This window comes from Ursus arctos, unplaced genomic scaffold, assembly GCF_023065955.2.
Source record: "Ursus arctos isolate Adak ecotype North America unplaced genomic scaffold, UrsArc2.0 scaffold_22, whole genome shotgun sequence".
Taxonomy (NCBI): Eukaryota; Metazoa; Chordata; class Mammalia; order Carnivora; family Ursidae; genus Ursus; species Ursus arctos.
In genome coordinates this window covers 41,805,518-41,826,470 of record NW_026622897.1, presented here as the reverse complement: position 1 = coordinate 41,826,470, position 20,953 = coordinate 41,805,518, and the positions used below count along the sequence as shown (strand labels likewise).

The 20,953-nt window shown below is 39.8% G+C and overlaps 1 long non-coding RNA gene across 1 annotated transcript in view; it reads right to left on the bottom strand.

The window, feature by feature from the left end:
* Positions 1-13,677: 13,677 nt before the first annotated feature.
* LOC130544567 (uncharacterized) overlaps positions 13,678-20,953 on the bottom strand; it is a 37,733-nt gene continuing 30,457 nt past the window's right edge. The window contains exon 2 of the long non-coding RNA XR_008960956.1: positions 13,678-14,720. This is a non-coding gene — a long non-coding RNA (uncharacterized LOC130544567). The remainder of the gene's footprint in view (positions 14,721-20,953) is intronic.

Here is a 20,953-nt window from a genome sequence, read left to right as displayed (position 1 = left end):
TTTCCCTTTTATAATGCTCATCACTGATCATGTTGCACTATAATTATTTTTCTAAATATCTGTATTGTGAACTAACAAAGACAGTCTCTTATTTGCTCAGTAGGCTTAGCTTTTAGCACAGTCTGGACATAGACTATGTGTATGGTAAATGTTTGTTTGGTGAAGGCATTCAGAGAAAAGACCAATGTTTTCTAGTAGAGATACTCCTGGCTTAGGTACTCCTAGGTCCTGAGCTAGGCATCCCAATGGGTAGTCTTATGCATCCTGGAAGGAACCATGTGTCAGCATTTCAGGAAGCAGACCACTCTTCTTCCTATTAAGTCACCCAGTTGTAAGATGGTCTATCTCTGGAAATCATTCATTTCGTTTAAGCAAATAATGCCTTTATCTGTCTGGAGTGACGTGGAAAGATTTTTCACATTTATTTGACATTGATTTATCTCTTTTAACATCAATATCTGCCATCCTATGATCAGGAAGACTTTATAAAGGGAATAGCAATAGTTTTAGGCCTTATCTATGAAGCAGGAGAGGAGAGTTCATGTCAATATACCCCCACACCACTACCCATCCAGACTCTACTCATGTAAAGTTAATGCAGCACTGAGAGGGGACCAATCTGTTGACCTATGGCCTACACCTGATTCTGAGTACAGAGTTCTCCTCCATGGATATGAGCAGAGAGGTCCAAAAATGAAAGAATCTCCAATAGCCTCTTTGCTGTCATGATTGCCAACCTCATGTCTCCAACCTCAGGTCTTTCTCAACCTAATCTCTCTCACACCTGTGTTTCAAAAGCCCCAAACCTATAGCCCTAATTGACCTATGTTCTGAAATTTCAGAAAAGTTATTGCATTCACTAAAATTTTTTAAAAATCACAAAATATTATTAAATTATTGTCAGTTAAAATGTAGTAGAAAAGAGTTGGCCCTGAAGCTAAGATATCACTTGACTACAGCTAACTCAGCCACCAAGAAGCTGTGTGTGCTTAGGAGAATCAGCTCACCTTTCTAGGCCTCACCTGGAAAATGATAAGACTGACCTAAACAATCTCTCAAAAATTTTCCAGCTTTACTTTAAATAAATCTTTTAGTATTATTTCTTTAGCATTCTCAATCCCAATGAATAGCCATTTTACCCATTGAAGCAATCTAAGGAAGCCTGAGTACCCAAGAGAGCTGGTAAGTTATTGCAGATCAGTCTAAATGAGGATTAGGAGAAGCAAACTGAGCTGACAGGTATTGGCCTGGGGCTGGTGCTACTGAGGAGTTGGGCTTTATTACACAGTGATGAGCAAAGTGTGAGCTTTCCTTACAGGGCCCCACTGGCCAAGCTGTAAAGGAGCACTCATCCATCAATGTGGGGCTGATAGCAGCACTGAGCTACAGCTCTGTCTTCCACTCAGGCTTCCTTTGCACAAGGTCATCTGTTTCCCTTGGCCTAGTTTGATCCATTCTAGAACAGTAGCAGTGATAGCAGCCGCAAAGGAGGTAGATCCAAGAGTGCAGAGAGCTTGCTTGAAAGAAACAGATGGGAACATGATGGCATGTGAACTTTCATCTGAGTGACAAAGAGCAAGCAGATTTTGGCTGTACCATCCCAGCTATTAATTTTCTATGAAGCCCAGGGGGGCTTATAAAGAACAACTACAGGTAGTTACTGCTCAAGTAGATACTTCTCACTTGGATATTAATGTATAACATTGTTGTAAGATTCTCAACTCTCCAACCCTAGACTGTGAGCTACTTGTAAGCCAGGGGTTTATGTGCAATACATCGCTATCTTCCAGCCTCTAGAGGAGATCACTGATAGAGCTGATCTCCAATATAGGCTTGAGAAAGAAAAGAAAGTTTGAGAATCATTTTTATTTGAAGGCTGTTGGATTATAAATAATATTCTTTCTTTTCAGAAGTATCCATAGTATCGTACTCTGGTTTTTACCTTGAAATGGGCTGCCTGTGGTGTGGCCCGTCTTCTTGCACTTCAGTTCTCTAAATGGAATCTCCAACTTTCCCTAAATAACAAATCCATTTGTTCATATGGCCCACATGGTACAAGGCAGCATCAAATCTGAGAAGCCTTCCTGGTTTCCTTGGGGTAGTTGGCCTCCCACTTCATAAATCTATGAACAATTCCTCTGTCCTTAAATCTCTTCCTACTATGTCCTTGCTATGCTACGTATCCTTGTACAAGTTACTTAACTTTCCTGTGTCTTTTTTCTTTGCATCTTTTAAATTTTTAAAAAGATTTTATTTATTTATTACATAGAGAGAGAGAGACTGAGTTGTCAGGGGGAGAGAAGCACAGGGAGAGGGACAAGCAGACTCCTCGCTGAGCAGGGAGTCCTATGAGTGGCTCAAAATCAGGACCCTGAGATCATGACCCTGAGCCAAAATCAAGAGTCCAACGCTTAACCTACTAAGCCACCCAGGCACACCCCCGTACCTGTTTTCTGATCTGCAATATAGGGATAATAAGAATTATAATAGTTTTGTAGTGGGGTTTTAAAATAGTTAATAAATGTAATATACTCAAAACAGTACTTGCTCAGTAAAGTGTTCAATAAGTTTTAACTATTATTTGTAGCAGTACTGTCCCCTCCCCTTTTTTATGTTATACTTTTGTTAAAGCTGTTGTGATAAAATTAGTTTACCTAAAAAATCAATTGCACAGGAGAATATGGGAGATCTCTGTACCTTCCCCTCAGTTTTGCTGTGAATTTAAACTGCTCTAAAATATTGTCTTAATTAAAAAAAAATTAAATCAATTCTTCTGAAGACTAGTTTATATGAAATGAAAATCTTTGTGGAAGGTCACTTTACCTGATACATGTTCTTAAAATAAGTTGCAAATTTAAAGTTTCTGAATTCAGTCTTCCCAGTGATAAACCGTGCTTATAATCTAATGAAATAAGGCAAGTCAGCCTTACTGTGCATGACTTATGGAGCTATAAAAGAGATCTTAAAATGTGTTTGAATGAAATTAAATCTAAATTAAAACAATTTAAAGATTTAAAGTAAATGCCATCAAGACAAACTGCCTAACATTTTTTTTTAAGTGAGCAAAGGTAAAAGAAGTAAAATACACAAGGATACAAAATAATGCTCCCATTCGGGAGGAGTTAAGATGGCGGAGGAGTAGGGGACCCCTTTTTCAGCCGGTCCCCAGAGTCGAGCTGGATAGGTACCAGACCAGCCTAAATAACCATGGAATCAGCCTGAGACGCAGGATGATGCATCTGGATCTCTACAAATGAACATCTCCAGCGCTGAGTATTGAGGTACCAAGAGGGGAGCTGTAAACCGTGCACGGATATCGGAAGATAAACGGAAGGGGGAGGGAGCCGCCGCGTTTGGGCGCCGGGAAGCGGCAGCCACCTGCACGGGGGAGCGGGCGGACACACAGAGGGCACCCGCGAGAGAGAGCGGACTGAGACCGGTGAGCCGTGAACGCGCGCGCCACCAGGCATCTCCCGGAACACCGGAATCCCGGTGTGCTCACGGGATCCAGACTGAGACCGGGAGCTCCCGGAGCGCGCGCGGGGCGGCTGGCGGCTGGCGGGCCACCTGCACGGGGGAGCGGGCGGACTCGAGGTCGGCACCCGCGAAACAGCAGACTGAGACCCTGAATCGGGTGCGTGCGCCACCAGGCTTCTCACGAAACTCCGGAATCGAGGTGTGCTCACCGGGCATAGACTGAGACCCGGAGACCCGGGAGCGTGCGGGGCGGCCGGTGGCTGGCGGCATTAGAAACACAAAGGACAGAGACTGGGCGGCCGGTGGCTGGCAGCATTAGAAACACAAAGGACAGAGACGCGCCGGCCCTGGAAGTGAGGGCAGGGTCGCCGAGTTGGTGCGCACATCCCGGGACGCCGCAGGGTTGAGCAGCACCAACAGTAACAGAGTTAAAGTGGCCAGAACATCAGTGGAGAACGGGCCACAATCCCTCTGTTCTGCGACAATGCAGCCTCTGCTGCTCTGACCCTCAGAAGAGGCATAGCCGGCCGCCAGGGAAAGCCGCCAGAGAACAAAAGCCTGGAAATACCGGCTCAGAGAGTGCCCATCCCCATCCTCCCTCGCAGGGGACACGGAGACTCTAACCAAACAGGGTTGCCTGAGTATCGGCGCGGCAGGCCCCTCCCCCAGAACACAGAAGGCAGGCTGAAAAATCAAGAAGCCCACAACCGGAGGCGCCTGGGTGGCGCCCTCATTGAGCGCCTGTCTTCGGCTTAGGGCGTGATCCCGGCGTTCCGGAAAGGAGTCCCTCATCGGGCTCCTCCGCTGGGAGCCTGCTTCTTCCTCTCTCACTCCCCTGCTTCTGTTTCGTTCTTGCTGACTGTCTGTCTCCCTCTCTCAGATAAGTAAATAAATAAAATCTTTAAAGAAGAAGCCCACATCTCTAAGATCCCTATAATACAAGGGGCACGGCCTGGGACCCAGTCAATAATTTTGGGCTCTGGAAACCCCGCAACCTCTCTTCATCAGAATGACAAGAAGGAGAAGCCCGCCCCAGCAAAGAAAAGACAGTGAGTCAGTGGCCTCTGCCACAGAAGTAACGGATATGGATGTAACCAAATTATCAGAAATGGAATTCAGAGTAACAATGGTCAAGATAATGAGTAGACTTGAAAAAAGTATTCAGGAAAATATTACTGAGAATATACAATCCCTAAGGGCGGAAATGAGAGCGAATTTGACAGAAATTAAAAATTCTATGAGCCAAATGCAGGCAAAACTAGAGGCTCTGATGGCCAGGGTCCCGGAAGCGGAGGAAAGGGTTAGTGAATTGGAGGATGGGTTAATAGAGGAAAAAATAAAAATAGAAGATGGTCTTAAAAAAATCCACGCCCACGAATGTTGGCTACGGGAGATTACTGACTCAATGAAACGATCCAATGTTAGAATCATCGGCAACCCCGAGGGGGTGGAGAAAAACAGAGGTCTAGAAGAGATATTTGAACAAATTGTAGCTGAAAACTTCCCTAATCTAGCGAGGGAAACAAAAATTCGTGTCCAAGAGGCAGAGAGGACCCCTCCCAAGCTCAACCATGACAGACCTACACCACGTCACGTCATAGTGCAAATCGCAAATATGAGATCCAAGGAAACAGTATTGAAAGCGGCCAGGGCAAAGAAATTTCTCACGTACCAAGGCAAAGGCATCAGAATTACATCAGACCTGTCTACACAGACCTGGAATGAGAGAAAGGGTTGGGGGAGCATTTTTAAAGCTCTTTCAGAGAAAAACATGCAGCCAAGGATCCTTTATCCAGCAAGGCTGTCATTCAGAATTGATGGAGAAATAAAGACATTTCAGAATCGAGTCACTAGCCAATTTCGTAACCACGAAACCAGCCCTACAGGAGGTATTACAGGGGGTTCTATAAAAGTAAAAAGGCCCCAAGAGTGATACAAAACAGAAAGTCACAGCCAATACAAACAAAGACTTTACTGACAACATGGCAGAATTAAAAGCATATCTCTCAGTACTCAGCCTGAACATTAATGGTTTAAATTCTGGTTTCAAACGCCACAGGGTTGCAGATTGGATAAAAAGAAATGACCCATCCATTTGCTGTCTACAAGAGACTCATTTCGAACCCAAAGATGCATTCAGACTGAGAGTAAGGGGATGGAGTACCATCTTTCACGCAAATGGACCTCAAAAGAAAGCTGGGGTAGCAATTCTCATATCAGATAAATTGGATTTTAAACTACAGACTATAGTTAGAGATGCAGAAGGGCACTATATTATTCTTAAAGGAAGTATTCAACAAGTGGATATGACAATTATAAATATATATGCCCCCAACAGGGGAGCAGCAAGATACACAAGCCAACTCTTAACCAGAATAAAGAGACATATAGATAAAAATACATTAATAGTAGGGGACCTCAACACTCCACTCTCAGAAATAGACAGAACACCCTGGCAAAAAACTAAGCAAAGAATCAAAGGCTTTGAATGCCATACTCGACGAGTTGGACCTCTTAGATATATTTAGAACACTACACCCCAGAACCAAAGAATACTCAGTCTATTCTAATGCCCATGGAACATTTTCAAGAATAGACCATGTTCTGGGACACAAAACAGGTCTCAGCCGATACCAAAAGATTGAAATTATCCCCTGCATATTCTCAGACCACAACGCTCTGAAATTGGAACTCAACCACAAGGAAAAACTTGGAAGAAACTCAAACACTTGGAGACTAAGAACCATCCTGCTCAGGAATGACTCGATAAACCAGGAAATCAAAAATCAAATTAAACAATTTATGGAGACCAATGAGAATGAAAATACAACAGTCCAAAACCTATGGGATACTGCAAAGGCTGTCCTAAGGGGGAAATACATAGCCATCCAAGCCTCACTCAAAAGAATAGAAAAATCTAAAATGCAGTTTTTATATTCTCACCTCAAGAAGCTGGAACAGCAACAGAGGGACAGGCCTAATCCACGCACAAGGAAGCAGTTGACCAAAATTAAAGCTGAAATCAATCAAGCAGAAACCAGAAGTACAGTAGAGCAGATCAACAGGACTAGAAGCTGGTTCTTTGAGAGAATCAATACAATTGACAGACCACTGGCAAGACTTATCCAAAAGAAAAGAGAAAGGACCCAGATTATTAAAATTATGAATGAAAAAGGAGAGGTCACGACGAACACCATTGAAATTGGAAGGATTATTAGAAATTTTTATCAACAGCTATATGCCAATAAACTAAGCAATCTGGAAGAGATGGAATCCTTCCTGGAAACCTATAAACTACCAAGATTGAAACTGGAAGAAATTGATTCCTTAAACAGGCCAATTAATTATGAAGAAATTGAGTCAGTGATAAACAACCTTCCAAATAACAAAACTCCAGGCCCGGACGGTTTTCCTGGGGAATTCTACCAAACATTCAAAGAAGAAATAATACCTATTCTCCTAAAGCTATTTCAAAAAATAGAAACAGAAGGAAAGCTACCAAACTCATTCTATGAGGCCAATATTACCTTGATCCCCAAACCAGGCAAAGACCCCCTCAAAAAGGAGAATTACAGACCGATTTCCCTAATGAATATGGACGCCAAAATCCTCAACAAGATACTTGCTAATAGAATCCAACAGTTCATTAAAAGGATTATCCACCACGATCAAGTGGGATTCATACCTGGGATGCAAGCGTGGTTCAATATTCGCAAATCAATCAGCGTGATACATCATATCAACAAGAAAAGACTCAAGAACCATATGATCCTCTCAATCAATGCCGAAAAAGCATTTGACAAAATACAGCATCCTTTCCTGATTAAAACCCTTCAGAGTGTAGGAATAGAAGGTACATTTCTCAATCTCATAAAAGCCATCTATGAAAAGCCTACTGCAAATATTATTCTCAATGGGGAAAAGCTGGAAGCCTTTCCCTTAAGATCAGGAACACGACAAGGATGCCCACTCTCGCCACTATTATTCAACATAGTACTAGAAGTCCTTGCAACACCAATCAGACAACAAAAAGGGATCAAAGGTATTCAAATCGGCAAAGAAGAAGTCAAAATGTCTCTCTTCGCAGATGACATGATACTCTATATGGAAAACCCAAAAGAAGCCACTCCCAAACTATTAGAAGTTATAGAGCAATTCAGTAACGTGGCGGGATACAAAATCAATGCTCAGAAATCAGTTGCATTTCTGTACACGAATAACGAGAACGAAGAAAGAGAAATCAGGGAATCCATCCCATTTACAATAGCACCAAAAACCATACGTTACCTTGGAATTAACTTAACCAGAGACGTAAAGGACCTTTATTCTAGAAACTATAAATCACTCTTAAAAGACCTTGAGGAAGACATAAAAAGATGGAAAGATATTCCATGCTCATGGATCGGAAGAATTAACATAGTTAAAATGTCCATGCTACCCAGAGCAATCTACACTTTCAATGCTATCCCGATCAAAATACCGAGAACGTTTTTCAAAGAACTGGAACAAATAGTCCTTAAATTTGTATGGAACCAGAAAAGACCCCGAATCTCCAAGGAACTGTTGAAGAGGAAAAACAAAGCTGGGGGCATCACAATGCCGGATTTCGAGCTGTACTACAAAGCTGTGATCACAAAGACAGCATGGTACTGGCACAAAAACAGACACATAGACCAATGGAACAGAATAGAGAGCCCAGAAATGGACCCTCAGCTCTTTGGGCAACTAATATTTGATAAAGCAGGAAAAAACATCCGGTGGGAAAAAGACAGTCTCTTCAATAAATGGTGCTGGGAAAATTGGACAGCTACATGCAAAAGAATGAAACTTGACCACTATCTCACACCATACACAAAAATAAACTCCAAATGGATGAAAGACCTCGATGTGAGACAGGAATCCATCAAAATTCTAGAGGAGAACATAGGCAGCAACCTCTACGACATCAGCCAAAGCAACCTTTTTCATGACACATCCCCAAAGGCAAGAGAAACAAAAGATAAAATGAATTTATGGGACTTCATCAAGATTAAAAGTTTCTGCACATCCAAGGAAACAGTCAGAAAAACTAAGAGGCAGCCCACGGAATGGGAGAAGATATTTGTAAATGACACTACAGATAAAGGACTGGTATCCAAGATCTACAAAGAACTTCTCAAACTCAATACACGAGAAACAAATAAACAAATCAAAAAATGGGCAGAAGATATGAACAGACACTTTTCCAATGAAGACATACAAATGGCTAACAGACACATGAAAAAATGTTCAAAATCATTAGCCATCAAGGAAATTCAAACCAAAACCACACTGAGATACCACCTTACGCCAGTTAGAATGGCAAAAATAGACAAGGCAAGAAACAACAATTGTTGGAGAGGATGTGGAGAAAGGGGATCCCTCCTACATTGTTGGTGGGAATGCAAGTTGGTACAGCCACTCTGGAAAACAGTGTGGAGGTCCCTTAAAAAGTTAAAAATTGAGCTACCCTATGATCCAGCCATTGCACTACTGGGTGTTTACCCCAAAGATACAGACGTAGTGAAGAGAAGGGCCATATGCACCCCAATGTTCATAGCAGCAATGTCCACAATAGCTAAATCGTGGAAGGAGCCGAGATGCCCTGCAACAGATGACTGGATTAAGAAGTTGTGGTCCATATATACAATGGAATATTACTCAGCAATCAGAAAGAATGAGTTCTCAACATTTGCTACAACATGGACGGCACTGGAGGAGATAATGCTTAGTGAAATAAGTCAAGCAGAGAAAGACAACTATCATATGATTTCTCTCATCTATGGAACATAAGAACTAGAATGATCAGTAGGGGAAGAAAGGGATAAAGAAAGGGGGGGTAATCAGAAGGGGGAATGAAACATGAGAGACTATGGACTATGAGAAACAAACTGAGGGCTACAGAGGGGAGGGGGGTGGGGGAATGGGATAGACCGGTGATGGGTAGTAAGGAGGGCACATATTGCATGGTTCACTGGGTGTTATACACAACTAATGAATCATCGAGCCTTACATCAAAAACCGGGGATGTACTGTATGGTGACTAACATAATAAAATAAAAAATCATTATTAATAAAAAAAAAAATAATGCTCCCATTCATCGAAACACTATGAACGTGATAGTTATTAGAAACTTAACAGGGGAATAGAGGTGTTTTGCTGAAATGACCTTAAAAAAAGTCTTAAATTTTCAAAGAATAAGACCAGAAGGAGTTGCAGGAAACACTCAATTTCTTAATATGAAAATAAAAACAAAGAAAGAGTAACCAAAAAATATCACTCATTTCTCTACTATTTTTTGAATGCTATAAGATAAAAAGTAGAAGTTCCTCATCCCTACGCACCCAAATCCCCCTGCAGAGGTAACAACCATTAACTTCTAGACTTTTCTTCCACAGTGGCATAACATTGTCTTAGGTAGGTAGGTAGGTAGTTGATTAGTTAGAGACATAATGCCATACACACCATTATTGTCACCTGTGTTTTCCTTTCAACGATATAGCACGTGCATATTTTCATGTACATATGTATATCTCATTCTTACTAAAGGCCCTACACTTTTTCCTGCTAAAGATACACCATAATTATTTAAGCCAGCCTGAACGGGAGTTGAATTTTAGGTAATTTTATCTGTCCTTGAATTTATTTCTGCTACTCTTTTTCTGTGTTGTGCAGCCTTGGGCAAGTCATTGAACCTTTTCAAATAATATTCTAATGATCATTTCAAATAATCATTTGGAAAATTATTTTAGGTATAGTTGTAATTAATTTTCATTTTTAAAACATCAAATGAGTAATAAACCCAACAAAATCTTTAAAGACAGGGATAATATTGCAAGCATGCATGACCTTCATGCCCCCCAAAGAGAATTTAATGCAAGTTACTAAGGAAGGAAGGGAAGGGAGGAGGGAAGGTACAAAATGGTTTGGGGTTTCTTGCTCTGGTTAAGGCCCTTTCTTTGTATTTTCTGTCCTTTTTATCTGTGTGAGCAGAGAGAGTGTCATATAAGATGAGAGAATGTAGGTAGCTTCAGGCCACCTGGTGCTATGCACTGGGGTGGGAGGCATTTCTGCTCATCCCTGGGAAGCATGTAGCAGGAGGTAGGATTGAGAAATCATTTGGTCTTCCACAGGTGATTGGCCACCAGGTATCATATGATTGCTTCCCTGTTGTAAATTCCCTGAGCTCCAGGCACACCAGCATTGAAATGTCAGAACAGAACAATTTTCAAAAGCCAAACAGAAATTATATTTAGATTACCTATAGCATCGGTCCCTTCTGTTAGCTTTGATGATTCAAAGGGAATGTATGTGTTAAATTAACAAGTATATTAAGAACATTTGACATCTGTAACCTTTTCCTTACCTAGTACACAAAATGCCTCCATAATTCTGTGTTTTTAACTTTCGAGTGAGAACAAAAATGAAATGTATATGTGTTCTCTGATGGAAGAAGCAGTACCTACATTTGCTGTAAGCAAAAGAGGCAGAGAAGTAGAGGAAAAAGTGGGTTATCTGAATAATGTGCAGAAGTGGGTGTGGGGAAGAGCATCAGCATCAGCCTTATTATGTAACCATCAAGAAGATATGAACAAGGAACGCTGTGTCTACATGACCTCTTAGCTCTGGTCTTCAAGGGCTAAATTGTTCTATCTTGTCATGTCTTAGGTCCAGATGCCTAAGTTTGGATCCAATATCTACACTGGACCTTTCAACTATGACCATGAGCAGGGAAAATTTGCTAAGAAACAGATTCAGGTTGGATGGCAATGATTGAAATCTCTTGGGACAGAGTTTAATACCATGAGAAGAAAGGGACAGATTTGGAAGGTGCCAGAAGGGCATCTTGGAGAGAGGTTTGTGCAGAGTATTTCTACCCTGTCTGGACAGGTTGGTTCAGACTGCTTAGCTGCTCTACCAGCATGCCCAAGCTGTCTCTACAGGCTCCTCCTACACTGTGCCCTGAGCTTCCTTAAGTTCCTCTAATGGGCTTTTGCCCAGAAAAATAGGATACATCTTACTTGGATCCTGGTATCATCATCCTGCTGGGAAAGCAACAAATGGATTTCTCCAGAGCCTGCTTTCCCATGTGTTAGGTAAACGTTTAGATCCCATCTTTAGCCATTATTCCCTCCCCTTCCTTCTGTGTAGGCAGAGCTATAGCTAGTTGTCCAGCATGTGGGTAAAAATGGCCTGACTCATCCAGTTGCACCTTTAGGACAGCTGAGCCTCAGGCTTCAAACTATATTGGTTGCTGGGATCTTCCATATTGGACATCTTTAACTCCAGAATCAGCAGCAAGGGGAGCTAGGGACAGGTCACCTTATTGCATTTTTGTTTTTTTAATTTGGACTCAAGACATCTTGGTTGCAGTTATGAGAACACAGACTCTTCAGTCTGCTAAATCATAATTCCTCAAGAGCCCCACTAATGCCCTTAAAAAGGCAACAGCATAGCCTGTGCACACCACTCAAAATACCACATACAGAGGTTCATCTGGCAACAAAAATGAATCCTCCATGACTACAAGAAATTAGCCATGAGAGTGCTGGGTATTTTGAAAGCAGAGAAGCAGAAATAGATATGCAATAAAAAGAATAGTATTCAGAGATACTTCAGCATGATTTTTCAATAGAAATAAAATATAGCGGTATTTATTGTTGTTCTAAATCCATTTCTCCTTTTTGTAGCACTGGTACCTTCATTTTCCTTTGGGAGAGCTACTCCTTGCCCACTCTCATCTCATTTTTCAGGTAATGCTGGTTTCATGCAAAGGTACATGAGTCGGACATGTGGTTCAGACTAGCCTAGTCATCTCATTCCATCCTGCTTGCCACAGTATGGTTTTAAAAAGGGCACATGTCCCAAGGCAGGTCCTCCAGAGTCAAAAAGACACAACCTGAGGACTTCTACTTGGGATCTCAGAAAGGCAGACTCTCTCAACTGCTGAATAGGGATGAGATAATATAAATGTGAAGTTTCCTTGGTGTATCTGTGCAGAACTGAAAATCAAGCCAGCAGAGTATAGGCAGAGTCAAGGGATGAGTCCAGGTCATATTTTTTGAGTCCTGAGTTAAGCTTTTCTTAAAGAAAAATTAGTTTTGGATTTTACAGTTTACATAAAGCAACAAATTTCCCTTTAGCATAAGCTAAACGGCAGTAGAGGAAGTCCTATCAAGATGGACAATTTTCATTTCAAGAAATATTAACTGAAACATCTTCCCTACCCAAACTTCTCTGCTTCTCATTTAAATCCATTCTTTTTGTTTGTTTGTTTGTTCATTATGTTCAGTTAGCCACTGTATAGTACATCATTAGTTTTTGATGTAGTGTTCAGTGATTCATTTGTTACATATAACACCCAGTGTTCGTCACAACATGTGCCCTTATTACCCATCACCCTGTTACCCCATCAACACCTTCATGTATTAATTTGTGACTCTGTTAGCCACCCAATGAAGCACTTGAATATATCCCATGTTTATATAGAGGTCTTTTAAGTTAAACTGAAGTCTGGATGTGTATCTCAACTACAGCTAGCATGCCTATATGCTTAGGACAAACACTGCAGTAATTGAGGGGGAAATCCACAAAATGGTAAGTGCCTATTTATTATCTACATAAGTACATTTTAAGAAAAACTTGAAGGCTCAACTTCAGTATTCCCAACACTTATCCCATTTGCTATGACTATTGCAAAGTTGTTAGTGAAATCTTTTCTTCCATGTTATCATAACAGACTGGATTAGAAGACAAATAATTTGAGTTATGTGTTAATCTCATATGTGGCCTGGTGGGAAATCTACCCAAAATGTTATTTTATAACTAGTGCCAAAAAGCTGACCCAATTAAATCCATTCTTTGGGAAAATATAAATGCCATAGTAGCATAAAAGATTACTGAGTTGAGGTGGTTCTCCCAAACAATGCCAAACTCCTTTCTGAATTCGGCTTATTGTCCATCTCCATCTTAAAGGGGAATGGGGATCTGTAAGTTTCATTTATATGAACATAGTATAATTTCCTGACCAAGATCTGGTCAGAAAAAATTAAACATATTAAACATATTAATATAAGAGTTAAAATTTAATTTAAAAGAACAAAAAGGGGAATAAAGGAATGAACACTGACATAGTATTTGTGGAAAATAGCTACCACCTCATAGGAAGGGGCAACGATGGGAACAGATTGGAGCCATCAGACTTTAGAAGCTTGAGGAAGAAACTATGCAGTGCTGGGACTAGATCCCTGAGGAGGGACTGCAACCTGGCTAGTTCTGTTATCTTTGAGGAAACAATGAAGTTGATTCTGAGAGTGCTGTGGGCAACAAAAAGCTAGAGATGGCAAACAGTCTCCTGCTGCCAAAGCAAAGAGCCTTTGCTAGAACAAGGCTGACAGGAAGAGCAAGCATGTGGGAAAGGGTAAGTTCTCTCTCTCTTCCATCTGTTTTCAAGTCTCCTAAGGTGGCCTGGAACCCAGCAGGGAACCAGTTGGTAAAGGATGAATGTGATGTGCAAAATTCCAGCTCTTAAATCACAAAGAAGAGCACAAAACAGCAGTCTGGGAGCTGAAAGGCCATAGCTTAATATTTGGCATATGATTATTCTTGTACCTCTAAAGGATTTGACCAATGCAAACATTCACATTAAATTAAGAATATAAGTATGTAACCCAAGCATCTCTCACTAGGGAATCCACTAGCTCTTCAATTTTCTGGGGATAATTTTCTTTAACAATGTTTGCAACATGGTAGTAATTGAGGTTGGAGCTTTAATATTCATCTTACATATGATGTGATCAATATCTACAAACTTAATTTTCTGCACAACTCAGGGGTCTTATTTTCCTGACCACCTCTCTTCCAATTTTCTATTTTTACTGAACCCTTCTTTTCAGTGAAGTCTCGCCTTAGAAAGTCCTTTTCTCTGCCTTGCATCATCCCAGAGAAGGAATGGGACCTTTTCTCCTTTAAAACCCCAAAGGAACACTAACAAAAAAGTTATCAAAGGTTTGTAGAAACAAGGGGTTGTTATGTGTTAAACAACCATAAAATTATATATTAGATAATTTTTTTTTTGTAATAGCTCCTCTGTCATTTCATCCATGTGGAATTTCTCTCCGGCTTTAATTCCTTTTGGGGGCTCTCCCAACAAGCTTCTGGCCCTCTGCGTCTCTCCTTTTTCTTCATTTTCTGATCTCTTTACTGCTTCTCCCCTGGGATTCCCCTGCAAATTCAAAATTCTTTATTATTTATTGTTTTCAACAAATTAACTCTTTACCTTCACTACCATTTCTCATTCAAGACCATACTTTTTGGAAGATCTCACTTTTTTACATTCAACCTCTATGGAGGTTTGTTATTCTGCCCTGAGATCAATATTAATATTATTATTTCTTAGAACCAGCTGTAGTTTGCCTTTTCTTCTTTCTTCTTTTCTTCCCTTCTCCCTTTCTTCCCTTCCTTCCTTCCTTCCCTCCCTCCTTCCTTCCTTTCCTCCTTCCTTACTTTTCTTTCTTTCTTTCTTTCTTTCTTTCTTTCTTTCTTTCTTTCTTTCTTTCTTTCTTTCTTTCTTTCTCTTTCTTTCTTTTTTTCTTTTTGTTTTGAAATAATTATATATGTGTATGCAGTGTAAGATCTAATACAGATAGATGCCACATGCCTTTACCCAGTTTCCTCCAATGGTAACCTCTTGCAAAATTGTAGTACAATGTTATAAACATGATTTTAACACAGATATAGACAGATATAGAACATTACTATTACCACAAAGATCCCTGATGTTCCCGTTTATAGCCACGCCTGCCTTCCTCCCACCCTATCTTCCTCTATATTCCTAACAGCCACTAACCTGTTCTTATTTTTATAATTTGTCATTTGAAGAAAGTTATGAGTGGAATCAAACAGCGTGTAGCCATTCATGATTGATTTTTTTGCACTCAGAGTGATTTTAATTTGCATTTTTTTCATGGCTAATGATGTTGAACATCTTTTCATGTGCTTATTTGCCATCTGTATATCTTATTTGGTAAAATGTCTCTTCATGTCTTTTGTTCATGTTCTAATTGGATTGCTTACTTTTTATTTTTTTGGCTATTGAGTTTGAGAGTTCTTGATATAATCTAGATAACAGTCCTTTGTGAATATGTAAGTTGCAAATATATTTTCTTTCTCTCCTGATTGTTGTTCTTTCTTTTTAACAGGGTCTTTTGCAGAGTAAATTTTTAAAATTTTGGAGAAGCCTAATTTGTCAAGTTTTCTTTTTATAGATTGTGCTTTTGGTGTCAAGTTGAATAATTATTTGCCCAGATCTAAACCCTCAAGATTTTCTCTTCTATTGTCATTCTAAAAGTTTGTATTTTATATTTATGGCCATGATCCATTTTGGATTAATTTTTGTGGAAGGTATGAGACTTAGGTCAAGGTTTATTTTCTTGCCTGTATATGTCCAATTGCTGGCTTCTTTGGCTTCATTTCAGGTATATTTAAGACAACAAGAAAACTCAAGAACTCACCACTGTGAGTTCACAACCACCTACTCAGGTCCTGAAATCCCTAGGTCGTCTGTTTTCTTGGTACCTTTCAGAGTGTTCTTATGTTTGTTTTATGTATAATTTATAAGATTTTTAGTTGTACTTAGTGGGAAGAATAGGAAAAAGTATGTCTATTACATGTCCTTGAAGGTGAAAATCCTTTGTTATATTTTTAAATTGTTTTTTACTTTATGAGTTAATTTTTTTGTGTCTGCCAGATACCAAATACTAGCCCTTGTAGAGATTTTTGCATTACTGTTTATGACTGAGTGTGTTTATGGTCACTTAGTTCCCAGCCAAATCCAGCTTAAAATTTATAACTTTTAATTAGTTGTCATGGTGAACTTAAACCTAAAGAAAGACTCTTGCCTTTAGAAGACACTGAATTTTAGATATGGAGATGTATTAGACAGATCAATTATTTGCTGGAAATAGCACCTTCCAACCCTCTTTACCCTGAGCCTTTTTGGTAACATCTCTGTCCCCACTTCAATCACAGAAATGGCCCAATGGCTCAAACTGGCCCAAAGTTTCCCATCCCGTAGCCATAGTGATAGGTTCATAGATGGGAATGCAACTTAGACTCATCACAGTTTTGTCTGGGTTTTAACTGGCTGGAGCTGGCTAGACCATTTTCTTTTGTTTCTGGTCAAGAGATATAAAGTTGGATTCTTTGAAAAACAGGTAAGCACAGCTCCACATGACATGAAATGAAATAAGATGATATTATTGACTGAAAGCTGACTGAAGTCATCCCTCTACTTGATTCTCTTCCCCTCTCCATCATATGGCAAGAATCTGTGTCCTTTGTTTCAATATCCAAAGCATTGTGCATCTATCTAGTAAATGCCCAGCAACTGTGGAATGGATAAATGAAGGAGTAAAGGAATGGGCACTTCTGATTCCAAGTATTTCCTATAAGTCAAAGAACAGGGAAAATTTCAAATGTTCTCTCTTTTTTAATTACTGAGGATTATTGAGGCCAACTAAAGAACATGATTAATTACTATTTGGATGATATTATGTTCCCAATTTTGCCCTGCCCTTCTTCCTTTCTGTTTTACTGTGGGAGCACAGTTCCCCTTACCTGTCAGCAGAAAGAAGCCTTGCTCTCAGGATCATTCCCAAGAGGAATGCTTTTTCACCTCTGTTTCTCTGTTGCTCCTTGTGTGATTGTGTGATGGTGAAGCCACAGACAGTCTTGACTCCCTACTTTGTGGTCTATAGCTTTTTCATCAAGAAAATGGTGCACAATATGATTTTAAGTTACTAGCTGCAATAATATATCTCGTTGTAAATGATTTCTTCATTTCCTGATGGTTTTGCTCACTATCAGCTGTGCACGATGTAGGACCTTGGGAAAAATCACATAACTGGGTGCTTCTGAAACTTTAAAGAGAATTACCCAGGGATCTTGTTAAATTCCAGACTTTTTCCAGTAGGTCTGGGATGGGATCTGAAATATTGTATTTCTAAGAAGTTCCCACTGATGTGACTGATTTACCCATCAAACTTTGAGTAAGAAAGACATGGCCATTTTGTGCCTCAATATTCTTAATTGTCATCTTTGGATAATAACCTCCCCCCCGGTGATTCCCCAGGGTGTAAGAATTGACACACATGATGTAAATAAAAGGATTAAAAATTCACAACTCACAATACAAATCTAAAGTTTATGCTTATTTTGACTGCTTTTGTAGTCACCTTAGTTTAGTTATTCACAACACCAAGAGCTAATGCTGTAGGAAGATAGGAAAGGAGGATCCTGAGCTCACCTCATACCACAGATACACTAAGACAACTACCCCTGAAAATGACCTAAAGATTGGCAGAACAGATCTTCCACAGCTAGTTGTAGAGAGAAGGCCACAGTGGAAAGGGTAACGGGGTGGAGACACAGTTGGGAACTAAAGCACAACTAATCATAAATGAGAGGGACATCACAGGCATGGAGAAGCAAGAGGATCAGACCCCATACTGGCCACCCCTGGCCTAGGGACCCACACTGAGAAGACAAGTCCCCATAACATCTGGCTTTGAAAATCAGTAAGGCTTAACTCCATGAGCTTTACAAATCAATGGACTGAACTCTGGAACAGCTGGAGGGCAATAGGAAAGCAAGTCCCTACCCCTAAAGAGCCAACATACTAAATAACTCAACCTGAGACACAGCACAGAAGCAGCAGTTTTAAGAGCTCTTAGAGTATATGTGAAGACCTATTGATCTTAGAATATGTGCCAGAGGGGCAGGGATCTGCAGATTTCTCTGAGAATAAAAGCCCTAGCTAGGCACCATTTTTCTTGCCCTCCCCTAGCCTGGATAGCCAGATGCTTATAAGAGTCAATGCTAACAGTGCTACCTTGCTAGCACTGTGTGCTCCACCCTGACATTTCCCTGTGCACCTACCCCATCCTACCCACCAGCCTCATCAGGTGTCCTTTCAAAACAGTCCCTGCTCCACCACACCCAACAGTCAGCCCCAGTCACAATGATACCACTCCAAAGTGATTCCTGCCCTTCAAAGAAGGAGGGAAGATAACCCCACACACCAGTGTAACCACAATTTGTGCAGTCAGGCCTCTTAACTAGCTGCAGAGAGCAAGCTCTGACCTTCAGTTCATCAGCAGCTGTGGCAGAGAGGCAAACTGTAGATAGCTAGGCTAAATATGAGTTCTGCTCACCAATGGGCCTGTACACCTGGAGTTAGGCTGCTCAAAAGCATGGGGAGCAAACCCTACTCACTGCACCCACAGCAGGCAAAGCAAATTATTGCAGTTTGCTGAGCTGAAGGTAATCACAGCTCAGCCACAGAACAGGAGGGCACAAACAATCCACACAAGGGACACACTTGGAGTGTCTGATTCTGGTGACCAGGGGAGATAGTGCTACAGGGCACTACAAGACCTCTTCTACATAAGGCTACTACTTTCAAGGCCAGGAGATGTAGTTGACCTACCTCCTATATAGAAATAAACACAGAGAGTTAGACAAAATGAGGAGACAGAATATGTCCCAAATGAAAGACCAAGATGAAATCACAGTTAAAGAGCTAAATGAAATGGAAATAAGCAATATGCGCTATAAAAAGTTCAAAGTAATGGTCATAAAGATACTCGCTGGACTTGAGAAAAGAGTGGATGAACTCTGTGAGAACTTTAACAAAGAGAAAATATTTTTAAAAAGAGCTGAAGAATACAATAACTGAATAAACAATACACTAGAGAAAATCAACAACACATTAGAGAATATACAAGAGTGAATCAGCAACCTGGAAAACAGGGTAATGAAAAGCAAAAAGAATAATAAAATAAGATAATAGGTTAAGGAAATTCTGGGACATCATCAAGCATAATAATATTTGTATTATAGGGATTCTGGAAGCCAAAGAGAGAGAGAAGGAGGGCATAAAACTTATCGTAAGAAATAATAGCTGAAAACTTTCCTAATCTGGGGAAGGAAACAGACATCCAGGTCCAGGAAGCACTGAAAGCCTCTAAAGATTACCCCAAGGAGGTCCACACCAAGACACAAAATAATTAAAATGGAAAAAAATAGAGTTAGAGAATTTTAAAAGCAGTAAGAGAAAAGAAAATCATTACATACAAGGGAAACTCCCTAAGGCTATCAGCTGATTTTTCACCAGAAACTTTCCAGGCCAGAAGAGAAAGACATGATATATTCAAAGTGCTTTAAAGTAAAACAAAAAACAAAAAACAAAAAAACAACCTATAACCCAAAATACTTTACCTAGCAAGGTTATCATTCAGAATTGAAGGAAGAACAGATAGAGTTTTCCAGACAAACAAATTTAAAGTAGCTCATCATTACTGAACCAACCATACAGAAAATGTCAAAGGGAATTCTTTATGTGGAAGTTAAGGTCCATAACTGGAAATAAGAAAATTATGAAAGGAAAAAATTAACAGGTAAATGTAAACATATAATAAAGATAATAGATCAATCACTTAAAAAGCCAATATGGAGGTTAACACACAGAAGTAGTAAATCAATTATATCTATAAAAATTAGAGAAGGGATACACAAAATAAAAAGATGTAAAATATGACATTGTATATATAAAATGTGAAGGGAGAGTAAAAATTAGTGTTTTTTAATATGTGTTCAAACTTATGCAACTACCAATTACTAGAGACTGCTATACACATAGTATGTTGCATATGAACCCAATGGTAACCACAAACCAAAAACCTATAATAGATACATAAAAAATAGAGAGAAAGGATTCCAGACGTAACACTAAGAAAAGGGATCAAACCACAAGGGAAGAGAGCAAAAGAGGAAAAGAACAGAGAAGAACTACAAAAACAACCAGAAAACATTTAACAAAATAGAAATGTACACATATCTATCAGTAATCACTTAAAAAAATGAACTAAATGCTCCTATAAAAAGACATAGGGTGACTGAGTAAGAAAAAAAAAGACTCATCTATATGCTGCCTAAAAGAGACTAACTTCAGACCTAAAGGCACATGCAGACTGAAAGTGAAGAGATGGAAAAACATGCAAATGGAAGCCAAAGGAAAAAAAAAAAGCTGGGTTAATAATACTTACATCAGAAAAAATAGACTTTAAAACAGACTGTAGCAAGTAACAAAGAAAAGAATTGTATAATGATAAAAGATCAATCCAGTAGGATATAACCATTGTAAATATCTATGCATCCAACATTGCAGCACCTAAATACATATAAGAAATTTTAACTGACATAAAGGGAAAAATTGACAGTAATACAATAACAGTAGGAGACTTTAATACCCCACTTATATCAATGGATAGATCATCCAGACAGAAAATCAATAAGGAAACAGTGGCTTTGAACAACAAATCAGACCAGATGGACTTCACAGATATATACAGAACATTCCATCCAAAAATAGCAGAATACACATTCTTCACAAGAATA